This window comes from Haemaphysalis longicornis, unplaced genomic scaffold (assembly GCF_048455015.1).
Source record: "Haemaphysalis longicornis isolate Haplotype H1 unplaced genomic scaffold, Haemaphysalis longicornis Haplotype H1 scaffold_10, whole genome shotgun sequence".
Lineage (NCBI taxonomy): Eukaryota > Metazoa > Arthropoda > Arachnida > Ixodida > Ixodidae > Haemaphysalis > Haemaphysalis longicornis.
In genome coordinates this window covers 53,915,057-53,930,981 of record NW_027526204.1, presented here as the reverse complement: position 1 = coordinate 53,930,981, position 15,925 = coordinate 53,915,057, and positions in this window count along the sequence as shown.

Here is a 15,925-nt window from a genome sequence, read left to right as displayed (position 1 = left end):
CATTGGCGTCGCTTCACCTTCTCTCAGGAGCGCTGCAAAGGCAGGAAACCCTGTCACGCACGTCCGCCCTGTGATGGATAAAAGAATTCCGGAACTTTTGATAATTCCCTCTTCTACGCAAGTCACAATGATGAAACAGCTAAGCTCAATAACTTAATAAAAGAAGATCCACTGCATCCTCAGAAGTCACAAAGAATAGGAAACGCCACGAATCGAATTTCTGCGAAAGGAAAATAAATTCAAGCCTCAATAATATATTTTCGAGCCCTGTTGTTGAGGAATCTTTAGAAAAAATACTTATGTCGTAAGAAACGTTGCAGTGATTTATAGCGCAAATGTTCCACGGAAGTAACCCAAAACAAAAGCCTGGCAGCGGGAGTGAAGCACTGACAAATAAAAATATTCAGTGAAAGGGTTAATGTACCAAGGCATGACCCCCAAAAGGTTTTGAGGTGGCCAGGCCTATATATCCTTCAAAACACTATGTGGGCACTTGAAATACCTTAGCACACTGGCAATATCAAGTGTACTCGACATATTTCAATGGAAAGAGAGGCGCGTCTACACGTATTTTCTGGTTTTGCTCCAACCTTCAAGGTTTTTTGCTTGAATGACTCCTAGCTATTCTCGACAATTTTGTGTTTGCTTGGAATATATACTGATACGGCTGTTATTTATTTTCAAATCCTATTTAGATTGGGCTTGAGGGGTTTTGTCAACAACGATTACTAAATGAAAAGCGTAACATATATTTTATCAGACTTCAATGGTGATTGTTGAAGGTACGTGATTTATAGTTCTAAAGGTACGTTCAAAATTTACAAATCGATTCTTGTAGACAATGGTGGAGATGCGACCATAACAGGTGCTTTTAAAACTTTGAAATATTTGGGCCCCATTAAAGATCGTAGTTTCGAAAAATGATTTATTTAACAGAAATTTAGTAACTATTTTTCTGTCGATTTTCAGCATCCGATAAGGATCAACCAGCTGGTGGCGGTGGAGCGGCAGAGGGTGCAGGAACTGTCATGGGCGCTGCAGCCTGAGAAGAATCCGCCAAAATCAGTGACGGTCGCGGCGCTAAAGCTCGCGGCACTGACAACTGTATCAATAAATAAAGTGTAGCACAAAAGGAATGCTCTCTTCCCAACCAACAAATCTGTGTTTTTTAGGCAACAAATAGAATCACGTGGCGTGGATGTCACCGTGCTGCCAGTTAGTGAACGAGTCCATGCTTACTTCTGAACGATTTCCTGGCTCTCAGTTACGCCTAAATTATTTGCATGAACGCTATTTCTCACAAACATATAGGAACACCCACTCTCAGGGTGCATTAAGGCGAGTACATGACATCTTGATATCCGCATTTCTAAGCTTCGCCGTAAAACGTACTTTCCTACATGTACTTGCTGCCCACAATCTCTTAAGGTTACATGTACTTGCTGCCCACAATCTCTTAAGATCTGGAAACCTAGTCCACACTCACGTCACTTAAGGTGAGGCCGCAGTGGCTGCCAGCGGAAACGTCGCTTCCCGAGAGGCATTCCACAGGGCTGCGTACGGGGTCTGTAAAACATGCACAAAATAGTTCAAAAATACACGGAACCGTCATTTGCGATGTCCATTAGGAAATATATTTCTGCTGTCGAACAGCTCCCGCATGCTACGTCAAGCAGTAATTTGCCGACAAGCAACAAGTTTTGTGGGGCGCTCAAAGTGCGAAGGTTTCCTTAGTAATGCCCAAAGTCAACAGATTTTGCTACAGGCCACGAGAATTCCATCGTCCGCAGTTGACCGACACTTCGTCATTTGCATTTTTCCTCGAATCTACCTCGCGTCAACAGAGTGTCTTAAAGGGACACTGAAGTGAATTTGTCAAGCTCCCGTTTTTGCTTGCACCGCGTAGACTGGCTCAAATTAGCACACTTTTCATCGTTTATCCGGTTGACAAATCGGTAATTATTTTACAAAGCGCGAAAGAAGAAAAACTACCATGCGCGGTTTGCGGCGGCCGCACCAACTAAGGCTGTGACGTTGAGAGGAGGGGCGCCGTGATTGGACGATGCCCAAGGTTAGCAACCACACAAGTTTCGGTTTCGGTTCTGTTGTAGGATGGGCATTCTCAATATCTCAGTAATCATCGTACCGCGCTTCTGCCATGTTGTCGGCTGTAAAATGCACAAGATAAGCCTCCCAGGACGCCTTGTAGTCGTAGCATTCACTAGCCGAGACCTACGCAGTGCATGAACGCCCTCCGCGTACCCGCAGACGCCCAAATGTCATGCGCTTTTACCCCATATTTGGAGCTTGCCTCCCTCATGCCTGTATCGTAAAAAGCGTGTTCGCACCAGGCCAAGGGTCTGTTCATTCTGGCCTGTGCCCACTGCCTGCAAGCAGTCGGTGCTTATGCAACAGCACGCCAACGAGAACTCGCTAGCGCGCCAGTGCCAGCCTGCGCGCGTTGTGTGAACTAGTTCGTGTAGCCATGCACGTCGCGGCCCAAAAAAAGGTGAACTCAATATAGAAAACATCGGCGGAAAACAAAAAAGTTGACTTACAAAAAAAAAAGCACGTACCTGTGGGGATTCGACCTCGTAACTTGCAAAACATTCGCGGCGACATACCTACGCCTCAGACCACTGAGCCACGGAACGGGACGCGAAGGCCTTGCTAGACGTATACACGTAGGGTATATATTGTACAACCGGTTTACATTTTTATTTAGTTTTGGCATTTCAAGCAGCTTAGGTGACTATTTGTTGTACTGCGATCGTGCAGTAAGCGTCGCCCGAGTTTCCAGTGTAGCTCACGTCTAGCAATTGCATTTCGTAGACGGAAAAGCGTTCGCAGATGCGTAGTCGTGCTGCTGACCGCTGTGCTTGTTCGCCCAGCGCAAAAAAGTGCTTCCCGCGCCCTAGTTTTACGCTGTACGGTAAAAATATCAGTTGATTTTATTTCCTTAGTACCTATATTGACTTCGCTGACTCTTCTCCCGCCTTCAAGAGGCCTTATATTTTCCTACTGGCGTACCAGTCAGCGAAGCGTCGCATGTGGGCTTGTTCAGCGCTTGTGTGAAGCGACCTTGACTTGGAGCTAGATACAGTGTACAAACAAACCAAGTAAAGAAAGGCACATTCTTCCATTCACAAACGTGTCCTGGCTTCGTTTCAACTAAGCGAACGAATTGCGACCAAGCAATTTTTTTAACCTCCTTGATTGCGACGACCCGCCGGCGGCCGGCGGACGAAACGCTGGCCCGACTGACTCTGTCGGCCGGCGAGCCGTGCAGTAGCGCAGCCGTGGCGCAGCCAATTGCCAGCTCATCCCCTCCTGACGTAACACGAAAACGCCACAGAAAATGGACGAGCGTAAAGAGAGGAGGACAGCGTTTTCGAATTAGTTTTTCTACTAAATAAAATCGCGTAAACGCGCCTAGAGTGGTCGAAACATGGCCTGGGGACTTCGGACTACAATTTGCGCTAGTAATCCCGCAATGTTTACATATCACTTCAGTGTCCCTTTAAGGACGGCGGGAAATTAGGGGATATTTCCGTTAGAGCTTCAGTTACCGCAACAAAAATGTTTTTTGCATCTTCCAGTATGTGCTTTAAACGGAAGAGATGTTTACGAAGCAGTTCATTAATCATAGGATGAGTGTCTGAGCAATTTCAAACTTAGCCAATATGGCTAGGGCTCTTGTATTTTTATTTGTTTGAAAAATTAATTCCAAATCCTCATGACCCTTTTAAGCGTGAGGGTTTAAAGCATGCGGTTGCCATTGAACCCCCATGCCTATTAAACCATGAATTTTTCTTACACTTGTGGTATTTCTTGTACTGCGCACTCCTGTTAGGACGAACTCGAGGAACCATGAGAACTTGTTCGTGGTATCAAAAGTTTCTTATCCGAATCCTTCCCTGAGAAAGAATGGGCAACACGGCCAGGTGCATGAAACGATCTCGCTTAAAGGCAGTGAATCAGGTGGACGTACGATGAATTAACAAGACAAAAATCGTTTGTTTGGGTGCGCAAATTGACAGAAGACTGTCTTTAAATGCTCTTCACTGGTTTTATCCCGGCAAATGTTGACGGAGAGCGCACACCCTCTTCCTCAAGCGACAACGCAGTAGACATCGATGGGGAATTCCTCGCTTTCTCGGTGGTTACGCGGTGGTACTCGTGACGCGAGCCGAGGTGGAGTCACATACTCTTGCTGAGAAAATGCATTTATCTATTAGAATAAACTCAGTGCCCGTAGGGCGTTACAGAGGGAGTGGGTACAATATTTCATTGTACAGAAAGGAATAAAGGCAAGGAAAAAACAAAGGAAGTAAACAAGTGTCAGAAGCACAAAGAACAAGAGCAACACAAGAACTAAAAAAGAATGAATATGTAGTAAGCAAACAAGCACATAAAAACAAGCATACACAACGCAAACTTCATGTAGTTACAGAAATTGCTTAGCAATTGCAGCCTTTAACAACAAAGGGTCGGCTGTCGTTTCCACGGAAGAGGGAAGGTGCTTCCAATCAGAACATCTTTTCGGTAAGAACGCTGCTGAAAAGTATTCAGGGCGGCAAAACGGAATGGCAACTTTATGCTGGTGATCTATGCGTGATGGGTGGTACGATGGTTTCGAAATGAGGTCTCGCCTCATTGATGGGTTATGATAAAATATCTTATAATAAAAATGAAATCGCGCCAGTTTACCCTGGACAGGTAAATTGAGTAGGTCAACGTTAGATATCACTAAAAATACCACTAAAAGATATCACTAAAAAAAAGAATAATTAGAACAAATAGAAGGAGCTGAACATTCAGGAGAGCTGCTTCGATCGCGATCAGGGACTCTGTTGTCACTTCTACATTTTTAACCTCCTCATTGAGAACTTTTCTCCTCTGGAGCAGAATGGCCATAAAACTCGCCTCCACTTTTTTTTCTTTGTTTTGCCGCTGGCTCCGCGGTTGGAAGGGTGGAGCCGTGGTACATTTATCCTCGTGTCGTTTTACTCGCTCCCTACCTTCGTCCGTGGCGCAAACTCGGTTCGCACTGTAGATTTTTTTTTACTTCTCTTCTCCCCAAGACTGCCGTGTTCGCTTCCGAAATCGCCAGCTGTGATGGTCACCTCAAAATTTGTTCGTCTTAACAAACGAGCACGGGCGAGGCTCTTCATCATAAATCGATGTTTTTTCATTTATCTTATGGAAAACCAAAGAAACGTTCACACGTTGTTCGGCATAATCAAAAATTTGTGTTAACTGAGGTGTCAGTTCTGGTCCCCCCAAAAGTTATACGTCTTCTTAACCGAAGAGTACGTACAAGGCTGTTCGTCTTAAGCTAATTGTTTTGCATTGGGTCATTTGAAAACAAAACAAACGTTCCCACATTGTTCGGCATTAGCAAGAATTTTGTAATCGGGCTCGTCTAAAGGGGAGTTCACTTATATGCAATATGAGTACACCGGTGAAAAGAATTACTTATATCATCAAAACAAGACAAACTTTGAGCTTACAGGTTTCGTATCGTATAGGAATTAGAGGTACACTATTTATCAATATAGACATGATTCTTAAGATAAGCAGAGTTTAAGTAAAAGTGTATACGTCAATCAATGTATGTGACATTTTAGATTGATGGCGAAAACCAAAATGTCAAGATATATAAAATGTTGCCACAACCTACCACTAAACTGTGTCGCCTCTCTGTAACCAGATAAAAAGCGCGCTGTTTATATACAATTAGAATCGAATGACTGATTATTTCTTTTTCGCGCTTGTAAGCACTGGGATCCATCAGCGTCAAACAATATTTATTGAATGCCGTGAAATAAAACCCAGGCTGCCTTCTTACTGGTAATGCTTCTCAATGCTTCGTACAAATAATTTGGCGAACACAAGAAAACCAACGCCTCCGACTGGCCAGCGCTGTTAACAGCGATGGTTCTGGGCAGGATGAAGTGATGCAATGGCAGAAGTTGGACTAAGGCTGCGATTTCTACGCAGACTTCCTAGGAACATTTGGAGAAAGGTAAGAACACCTAGGCAATCTATTGATTTGCTACAGCAGGTTGATCGTTCAAAATAAATTGCATCTTCAACACTTCAGTTCTTGCAACCCTTTTCTTATGTATACGTATTGACAGAAGACTCCACGCAACGGCTCAATGTAGAGTTGCATGGGTTACAATACCTTTAGACAAGGAATGAAGGATCACGTGAAGAGAGGACAGAACACAGGCACACTATTTGGCGAGGAGAAGAAGGAGCAATAAACTTTATTGTGCGCACCAGGATTCGCTCAACCTCCTAATTACAGAGTCCTCGATTCCGAGCTGTAGCAAGAGCTCGTTGCCCCAGAGCTTGCTGTCGCTTAGGTGCTGAGCTGGTCAGCTCGGCCTTGCAGTGCTCATGTTCGGGGGTAGGATGGGGTAGGGTGATGACAAGAGAAAACAAGATTGTAAGAGGTTTGAAGTATGTGACTGTGCGGGCACTCGTAGGAAAAATGGACGGCGGGATGGGGTGTAGCATGGGCTGATTACAGAAGGCTTCAGTTTGCAGGTGGCGGTGAAGGCCGGCATGCTGTGTTGGGAAGGAGGGATGGGCCGATGGGTATTCTTCGTGTGTGTTTGTAGTAGGACCGTATAGAACAGAAGGTTGAATCAATGGGAGGGAGCGTACATTCATTGGGAGGGTAGCACCCGGAGTCGGTCCTTGAGGTTGGGAGTGCCCTGCAGATCGCGGGGTGTGGCATGAGCCGTTTCATTTCAAACCAGGCCTGCAGGGCCTGAGTTCAGACCACGGTCACTTCTAGTCCAGAGGCAGGCATCGTAGCGTGGAGAAGTCTTGCTCTGGGGCGACACCAGCCAGTAAAAGGCTGCAGGCTTGCTGTGAATCGGTAGTGATGGTGGGATAAGGCTGATTTCGCATCGACCAAGACATTAATACACATTTTGGTGAGAGCTTGGAGAACTGGAGAACGAACCTTGCACAAACCTCTTCTTCTATTCAGCTGAACCCTAGCGCATGTCCGCAATCCTAGCGGCTATGCACTACCTTCTATCGTGTGGCTGCTGACATTGTCCGCGCGGTAAAAAGCGCCGTCTCGGTGCTTCCTACGGCGATGTTGTGTGAGGGTGACGGAACCGCTTGATTGGGGAAACGTGGACAATGTCTGTTGTCATGTTGCCGCGGTGGAGAGTTAGGGAAGGGGAATCTGGAGATATATTGTATGTGACTGGGGTCACTTGACGGATCACATGGTATTTTTAGAGAGCCTCTCGGGCGAGACGGTGACCATGAAAGAAAAAAGAGTCGAATGTGAGAACTGTAGGTCTCGGTGTCCGAAATCAACGCCCGTTTTGGGAGAAGTGCTATGAGCAGAGGCGACAGCGGGAAACTTGTGGAGCATGGTCAGCACGGTAAGCTGCGGCTCGGGCATATTCGGATGTCGAAACTGAAAGCGACGAGAGAGTGTCCAGTGGCAAAGCAGGTTTACGAACGCAGATAAGGTATAAGGGACAATATATACAGTGGTGTCGCGACGCGACTAACTTAACGCAACTATGACGTACGGTAACGCCAAGTTCCAATGACCATGCTCATCGAAGACCTACATTGATATGGCGGTAAGTGTTTTGCTGAGTCTCTCAGTGAGACCATTCGCGTGAGGGTGATAAGAAGTCATGATCTTTTGTTGCATTCTCAGTCAGACCATTCGTCTGAGGCTGGTAAGAAGTAGTGAATATGTGTTGGGTTGAGGACGCTCGAGAGTATTGGCAACAACGCCAGACAAGAAATAGCGGCCCTCATCAGTAAAGAGCTGCCGAGAAGCGTCAAAATGAATGGCGTCTTGGAGAACAAAATTGGTAATGTCAGAGGCACTGCAGCTGGTAGGGAGAGCGGGTGTGATGGGGTAACACGTGGCGTAATCAGTAGCGACTGTGATCCAATTGTTTCCCAAAGCGAGTACTGGAAAAGGACCGAGAAGGTCCACATCTACACGAAAAAATGGTTCGGGGTGGGGGGTATCTCCAATGGCTGTAACAGGCCTGCTAAAGATGTTGTAGGCTTTTTACGGCGTCGGCAGAGGTCTTAAGAGGCTGCCTAACGCCGTACAGACCGATAAAGTCCTGGTCAGAAGTAGTGACGATGCACAAGGCCGTAGGTGCGGGAAACTACTGACTGCTGAGCTGCTAACCCGGTACCTCATCCTGGCCTGGTATCACTATCGGATAGCAACTAGCGATAGCAATGCGCAATCGCACTGCGGCCATCCCATCCACTCATGCCGCCAACTCATTGCCTTGACCGAATGTGCCGTCTGCTTTCCCGCAAATCCGCTGGTGGCGTCCCCTTCCCCTATAAGTGCTGCACCAACTCGACTGTCGGCATTGAGAGCAGACTGGCAGCTGTCCGTGCAAGACTGCTTATTCCTGCGTTTACTCATTGCAGGTGGGTCATGGGAGCTTGTTGCGTTTTCAGCTCGCTTTAAAAATGGTTGTGTCTTCTCTTAGTGCCTACACCCTCTTGCATTTGCGCCCCACGCGGGCATTCTTCACTTGTTCCTGGGGATCTAGATTGCATTCTCGTATTCGCTGCCTTTTCTCGATGGATGCCCTTGCGGTCCTCAACAAAACTGTGAAACACAAAACGTCCAGTTCTATTAAGGAACTCCCAAAGGTCCTAATCAAAATGTTGCGCACCATAATGGCGTTGTCATGAGTCTAGGTCAATCCTCGGAAGGCATGTGCGGGGGTAAGACACGGGGTTCCGGAAGAGCCAGGGGTGCCACGACCCAAGATACCTACATCGCCACAAAATCCTGGGAGGGAGCGGGCCGACGACGCTAAGGCTCCGGTCTTCGCACTCCCCGCCTACCCACGTCTTGGCGGCTCCAGCTGCGATGGGCGCGTCTGCGGTCAGCGACATCGTATCGTCATCCTGTGCTATGACGGCCCCGATAACGGCAAGGTCCTTTGCAGTACCAGCCTCACTACGCTAGTCACCCAACATCGCGACGACGGCACGCGGGTACCAGCTCTTCGTGGCTCCTTACGTCAATAACCAGCTTCATACAGTAAACAACCGCGAATTATGTAAGCCTGACCTGGTGATGTTAGGGAGAATATTCTTAGGACATTGTACATATATTAGTGTGAATCCTTTGGTAGTTTGGTTGCTAGAGCTTGTAGTTGTGTTTACTCGGGTTTGGTTTCGACGTACGTGTTCCGTGTCATACATCTCGTTTGCCAATCCTGTGGGGATTTCCCGTTTCCTTCTTTTCTGCCGAGTAGGACGGGTGAAAAAAAATTAACGAGCCTGCCAGGATCTTGGCATATCAACTGCCACGATTGGCCCAGCCACGTGTCTGGCCAGCTCGGAAGAATGGATTAAGGAAAGCTACGGCCACTAGTCCAAACGCTCGGATTGAACAAAGAGCAGGCATTTAAAACAATCGAGAAACAGAGTCGCCAAGAGCAGGAGGCGTTTGAAACAGAAAAAGAATATTGCAAGTAAAAATAGACCATTTACAAAAGAAGCTGCGCCTCGGCCAAGAAAGTTACAAACAAGCAGAGAGCGTCGAACTCACCGCATGCAGGAGAAAAGGCCCGCACATCGCAGACAACGATAAGTGCATGGAAAAAGTACAAGAAAACAAAAAGTGGTTTGTGCAGCTAAGCGAGGGGGTGGCTGCTTTAAAAGCGCGAGACGTTGAATGGGCTGGTTGTGGTATGGTGGTAGTCCAGCCGCAGTTACATGAACGCATTGAGCGTTTTGCGGAAGCGTTCCTGCCACTTAGATGTAACCCTGATGAGAATACAGCAGGCGAGAAAAAGGTGCTGTCCTCAAACACTACCGAAGGGTCTAGTTCTTGTGGCGGCTCCGAAAGATCAGTGTCCGAAAGGATCTGTAGGTTGTACCATGCACTGTTAATACCGATAAGCATAACAGCTTTATTCTGTCCCCCATAAACATACCTGGCAGTACGGATGTTAGGCTCATTGCTGAAAAGATTAGGGAAAAAGCTCGGCATGTTCGAGAAGCCACTGAGGCGGAGTCATTGAACGGGTTTTCCGACCAACTATGTCCGTTCCTTAATGGCGAAATGCTCCGCTACCCGCCACGTAACGCGAATAAAGTGGGCAGTAATGCCTTGGGCGAGTTGGTTGTCGCGAGTAAAAATGTTTTACAAGGCCCAGAATAGGAACAGAAATGCAGCGTGCAAGAACTTGTATTCCTTAGGAGCAATTGAAACAAAAAGAGGAAACGTGCGTGAGGCGTAGACAAGATATGGCGCGTGGGCGAGTCGTGTAGGGAAGGGCAGCCCCACTATTAAACTCGACAAGCTCGTGTACTCAACCACGGGAATATCTATGCGACTGACCACAATGCGAAGGAGCTACAGCAAGCTCAAGAGTGAGCCCCGAAAGCAAGGTCGGCGGCGTAAAAGGAAAGGTGTTGTATTACAAGCGGAAAGAACTGGCCTGAGTAGTGCACGCTATGTCGAAAAGTGCATCATAGGGAGGCGTCAGTATCCCAAGGTACCACTGGCGGAAGTGTCGTGTGCCATCGGGGTAAAGGGCAGAATGAGAATTGCTCGCGGAAACCGAAGCGACCGCTTAGAGAAAGATGTAAAATGGGCTCGCTAAAAGAAGGTAAAAACGAAGTAATCGCCTTAAAGACCCGACGGCAAGCACGGACTGGATATGGCAGGAAATGACACTGATACAGAAAGAGAACAGTTTACTTCTGCATAAAGGTTGTATTGTGGTTGTACTCAAATTGGGTTGTACTCAAAACACCCCGTCATGTAGATGTATTCAGAGGTGCGTAGTGGTCAATTGTAGTTAGAGAAGTGTTGAACTGTGAACTGTGTGGTCTGGTTGAACTGTGAACTGTGAATTGGGGTGAACTGTGTGGAGTGGGCATGACTATGGTGGGGTTGATATGGTGAGGGGCTGCTTGTGCTATTAGGGAACAATATGCGAACAGGAAGTGCGTGGTGCGCGATCAACAGTGAAGTGTACGGTGATAAAGAAAGTGATGGTGAACCATGGGTGACGACTGTGGTTAACAATAACTGCATGATAGTGAAGATTCTGAGGGTGAACAGTCTGATTGTGAACAATAAGTGCGCGAAGAGGGAACAGAGGCTCTCGGCTTAAAGTTAATCTTTGCCTTCCTGAGAGAACTGGCGAGACGTTTTTTGGGAAAAAACTCTTGAAGTGGTGGGTAGTGTCATGAGTCAACGACAATCCCCGCAAAGACGCCGAAGGAGGTCAAGAAAAGGAGGAAAAAGAGAGATCGAGGTAGGGGCGGAAGAAGAGGCACGGCTCACGAAGAGCTAAGCCTGGGGTGACGCGCCCAAGACACCGACGTCGCCACACAAGCCTGGGCGGGAGCGGGCCGACGGCGCTTCGGCTGAGGTCTTCTGACGCCCCACCAACCCCCGTCTTGGCGGCTCCAGCGGCGACCGGCGCGCGTCTGCGGTGAGCGGCATCGTATCGTCGTCCTGTGCTGCGACGGCCCCGATAGCGGCAAGGGCCTCTGGTGTACCAGCGTCACTGCGCTAGTCACCCAACATCGCGACGTCTTCAAGCTGGTACCAGCTCTTCCCGGCTCCTTAAATTGCTGCAGCGCACGTCCCGTTTAGCGCTCGTCCCGTTTGTTCATCACTCGTCCGTCGTCGTTTTTTGCGCTGCAACCATTTTAACTATGTACCAACAAGCCCAACTGGTTCTCAATTTCTTTACTCGGCTTTGGTTTCAACATAGGTGTTCTGTATAATAAATCTCCTTTGCCATTCATGTCCGGGTTTCCGTTTCCTTCTTCTCTGCCGAGTAGGACGCGTGACAGGCGTCCATGGCAGAGCTTAAAAACACCGTTAGTGTTTTCGAGGAGTCTCTGAATAACCATAGTCAGGGCTTTGGCGAGTTCAGAGCTGAGCTAAAGGTTGTCCAGCAGGAGGTTAGTGAAGGTAAAAAGCGCTGTCTTGAAGAGAAAAAGGAACGTAAGCAACTGATCAAGGAACTCAGAGGCGCAAAGAAAGATATGGTAGACCTGAAGCAGTACTCCCTGCGGAGTAATCGTGAATTCAAAGGAGTACCGTTAACCGAAAAAATCCCCCCACCTCCCCGAAGGGGATCGTGCGGATATGCGAATGCATTGGGTGCACCGATGAGTGCGGTGCGAGTAATTATTAATAATGGCGTACTTAATGAAGAGAGACCGGAGTGTGAGTCCTCCAACCGATGATGACGTTGAAGCAACTGCAGTGACGTCACCGCCAGCGGGAGGTGTAATGCTCAGGTTGTATTGTGTTACACTTCGTGCTTGCGGTATCGTTACCGCGAGGGATTCGACTTCACCGACTTCCATCGCTATCAAGGCGCCAGGCGCGCGCTCCACTGCATTATATAGATTCCGAGCGCAGCGAGCGGAGAGAGGGTACGCGGAAAGGAGAGAGAGCCCGCCGAGCTCCGCGATGCGAGCGCCCTCACACGCCCGAGCGCGCTCCCCCTCTCCCCTTGCCCTCCGCTACTCCCGTCCGAGCTACCACCTGCTCTGGTTGCTAGGTGCGCCAGAGCTGTTGCTAGGGGCGAGGAGGAGCGCGGAGAGATAACACCTGCGGGCGCACGCCGACGGAGCACGACAACCCCCGACTAAGAAATGCATTCGCATTTAAAAGAGCCAAACACTGCAAAAGGGGGCCACTTGCCTGAATGTTCAGCTCTGGGATCATGATGTCGATGTGGTGCCTCGTGTCCCGACAAAAGGGAGCAAGCTGCCCAACATATTCGTCCAATTCAACTCTCGATGTACCCGTGTCAAGGTTCTGTTTGCTGCAAGAAAAGAAGAGTCTGCACGCATTCATTCTGGGATATCAAGTAGATAGCACAGTATACCACTTGTGTCCTGAAAACAAAATTTTGCTCGCAAAGGCTATCCAGTCAAAACGGGATAAGAATTGGAAATACGCATGGGTCGCCGATGACAAAATTCCAATGAAGTCTGAGAGCTCGAAAGTTTGGAACGTCACATGCGATGACGACCTGGCCATATGAGTATAAATAGCTGGTTGCAGCTACTGGTACTCTCATATGTAACATCATGCCACTCTTAGTAATCACACCTTATAGCGCACCTAAAAGTAACAACATCTCTGTTTTAGACACTAACATCCGCACTTTAAACAATAACTTGAACTTGCTGCTTGCGTTCCCTTCTACGCATGCTCAGTCTATCGATAATATAGCGTTGACGAAAACATGCCTACAGAAGGATGAAAATGGCAACATTGATGACTACTCAATCATATCTAATTCACAAGAGTCACGGACGTGGGCCAGCAGTATGGCCCTTTTGGTTAAATCAAGATTCTCACATCGAAACTAGAATCTGTCACATACAGCAGCTCCGACATTGAATTAGTGTTCATCAACTAGGAGTGTTCTGTTATCTTAGGGGTGATTTACCGTCCTCCGAACTCATCTTAGTTTTCCTTTCTAGATATGTTTGAAAAGGCGTTACTTACACATGCGGCAAACTCCAGTGTTCCATTGTTATTACGGGAGACTTAATATTGATACGCGCAGTCTAGCGTCTTCCGATTACAATTTTTTATTTGCTGCTTTCAATCTTCCGAACTTGATTTCTACGCCTACACGTTTTACTAGCACCTCACTTACGATCATATACCACGCGTTGACAAACACATCCTCCCAGATCAGCGTACGTGCGTGTGAAGAACCGATCTCTGATCACCTACCCATTTCTGTTTCAATAATGGACCTCTCCAATACTATACCTACAAGTCACCCTGCCATTTGGAGAATGGATTATCCCTTATTAAGGAATGAACCTTTATCTATCATAGCAAGCACTCTGTACCACGATGATGTGAATACTGAGGTCTTCCATCTAATCGAAACTCTAAAGACTGTAATCAGTAATGCTAGCTGAACCATATCTTCATGCTTTTATAACCTTCCAATCTGCCCTTGGACGAGCAACGACATTCTTGCTATCTTGAAGAAAATACAATTCTCGTACAAGAAATCGAAACAGCACAAACATAATAAATATTACTTAGGGCAGTTTAAAAGGTTACGGAATGAATCTGTTGTAATATTCCATGTACGCAAAAAGAACTATTACTCCAATTTGATTGAACGCGCAAATGGAGATTCGAAAAAAAATCTTCAAAATTATACAAGTACGAAATTCTCATGCGCACCGTATTCTTCCTTTAACAATAGACGAACAAACTGCTAAAAGTTTCATTTCGTACTTCACTTGTATTAGCCAGTCCAAGGTGCGCAGTCATCCTGGTTTTAACTAGATGTGTTTAGGCAGCTCCATATGCAATACTTTCTTTACTCGTGACATTGAGTTAGGCGAGGTGTTGTCTAAAGGGAATAAATTGTTTTACAACAAAGCCCCAGGCTGAATAGAATCACAGTCCGCTTGATCAAGGATAACATAGATATACTAGGCCCCATGTTGTGCCACATTTTCAATCATTCCCTAGCCACATCGGCCTATCCTGATCCTCTAAAAATCGCCTAAGTATTACCCGTATTCAAAGAAGGTGATCGCTCTGACCCTTCAAGTTACCGCCCGATATCAGTTCTGAGTATAATCAACAGCATAATTCAAAAGCTACTTTCTTCCCGAATTAACAAATTTGTGTGCCAATATCAAATACTACATTCGCAAAAGCACGACTTCCGTACCGGGTACTGTACCTACACTGCAGTTTAAACATTGACACAAAAAGTGAAATCAGGTTTAAATAGCAATAAACTAGTTTCGATCGTAATTCTTGACTTTCAAAAGATATTCAACACTATCGACCGCAACATCGTTGAGAAAAAATTAAACAAACGTGGCTTTAAAAAGGAGACCTATGAATTCTCGAATTACTTAACTCATCGTAGTCAGGTTGTTACTCTAGCCGGCATCACTTCTTCGCAAAACCAATACGCACAGTGGTCCCGCAGCGATCTGGTCTTGGCCTTTTGTTTTTTATAGTATATCTTAATGGCTTACAACTGGCTATCAATTCCGTAGAGCTCTTATTGTATGCGGATGATGCAGCAATAATTGTCACAGGGAATTATATGCAAAAAATCGAAACAACAACACATGCCGACTGATAAAATATATCAAATTATTTCAGGGCAAATAAACTCACCGTCAACGCAAAAGAACAAAGTACGTGATAAATTATTCACGACATAAGTCCATAAATATCGACAGCATTCAAAGAAAGATAAATAATTATGCACTCGAAATCACCAACTCATATAAATTTCTAGTCGTAGTTGACAACCATTTCTACTGCCTAGACAATATAAGCTTAATGCGCTCACCACTACCTTCCGGCTTCCGTGCATTGCTGCAAGCGAGAAATTCTTTCTACATTGCAATATTACGGATTTTGTGCTTTTAACTCGCCCACTGCCATTCGTCCTGCTGCATAGATTCATGGGATTGGACTTCAACTACATACCTTTAACGTTTACAAAAATTATAGAAGCGCTCATTAGAAAAATTACACACACAAGCCATGATCATCCCAGCGCACACCTGTTTGGCAAACTACAGATCATACCAATGGACAGTTTACGTCAACAGAAAAACGCCATTGCCATAATCATATAGTTACGTGTCAAAGACACGCAAGTTGGAGCTATTTACAATTCAGAATAGACTGGGAAGGACTGGATAAGGCAGCAGCGTGAGTCCGGGCAAAGCGTTGTCGTTCTCGTCGTCTTCCATCACCGGCGCAGCGCCCACCGCATGTTTGGCGCGAACAGGGATTGCCCCGTCACATGATCCCCGGTGGAAGAGGCACCGTGTCGGTGCTAAGGAGAACCAGTCGGCGGGGGCTGATATGGCTTGAGGCGGGCGACATGTACAA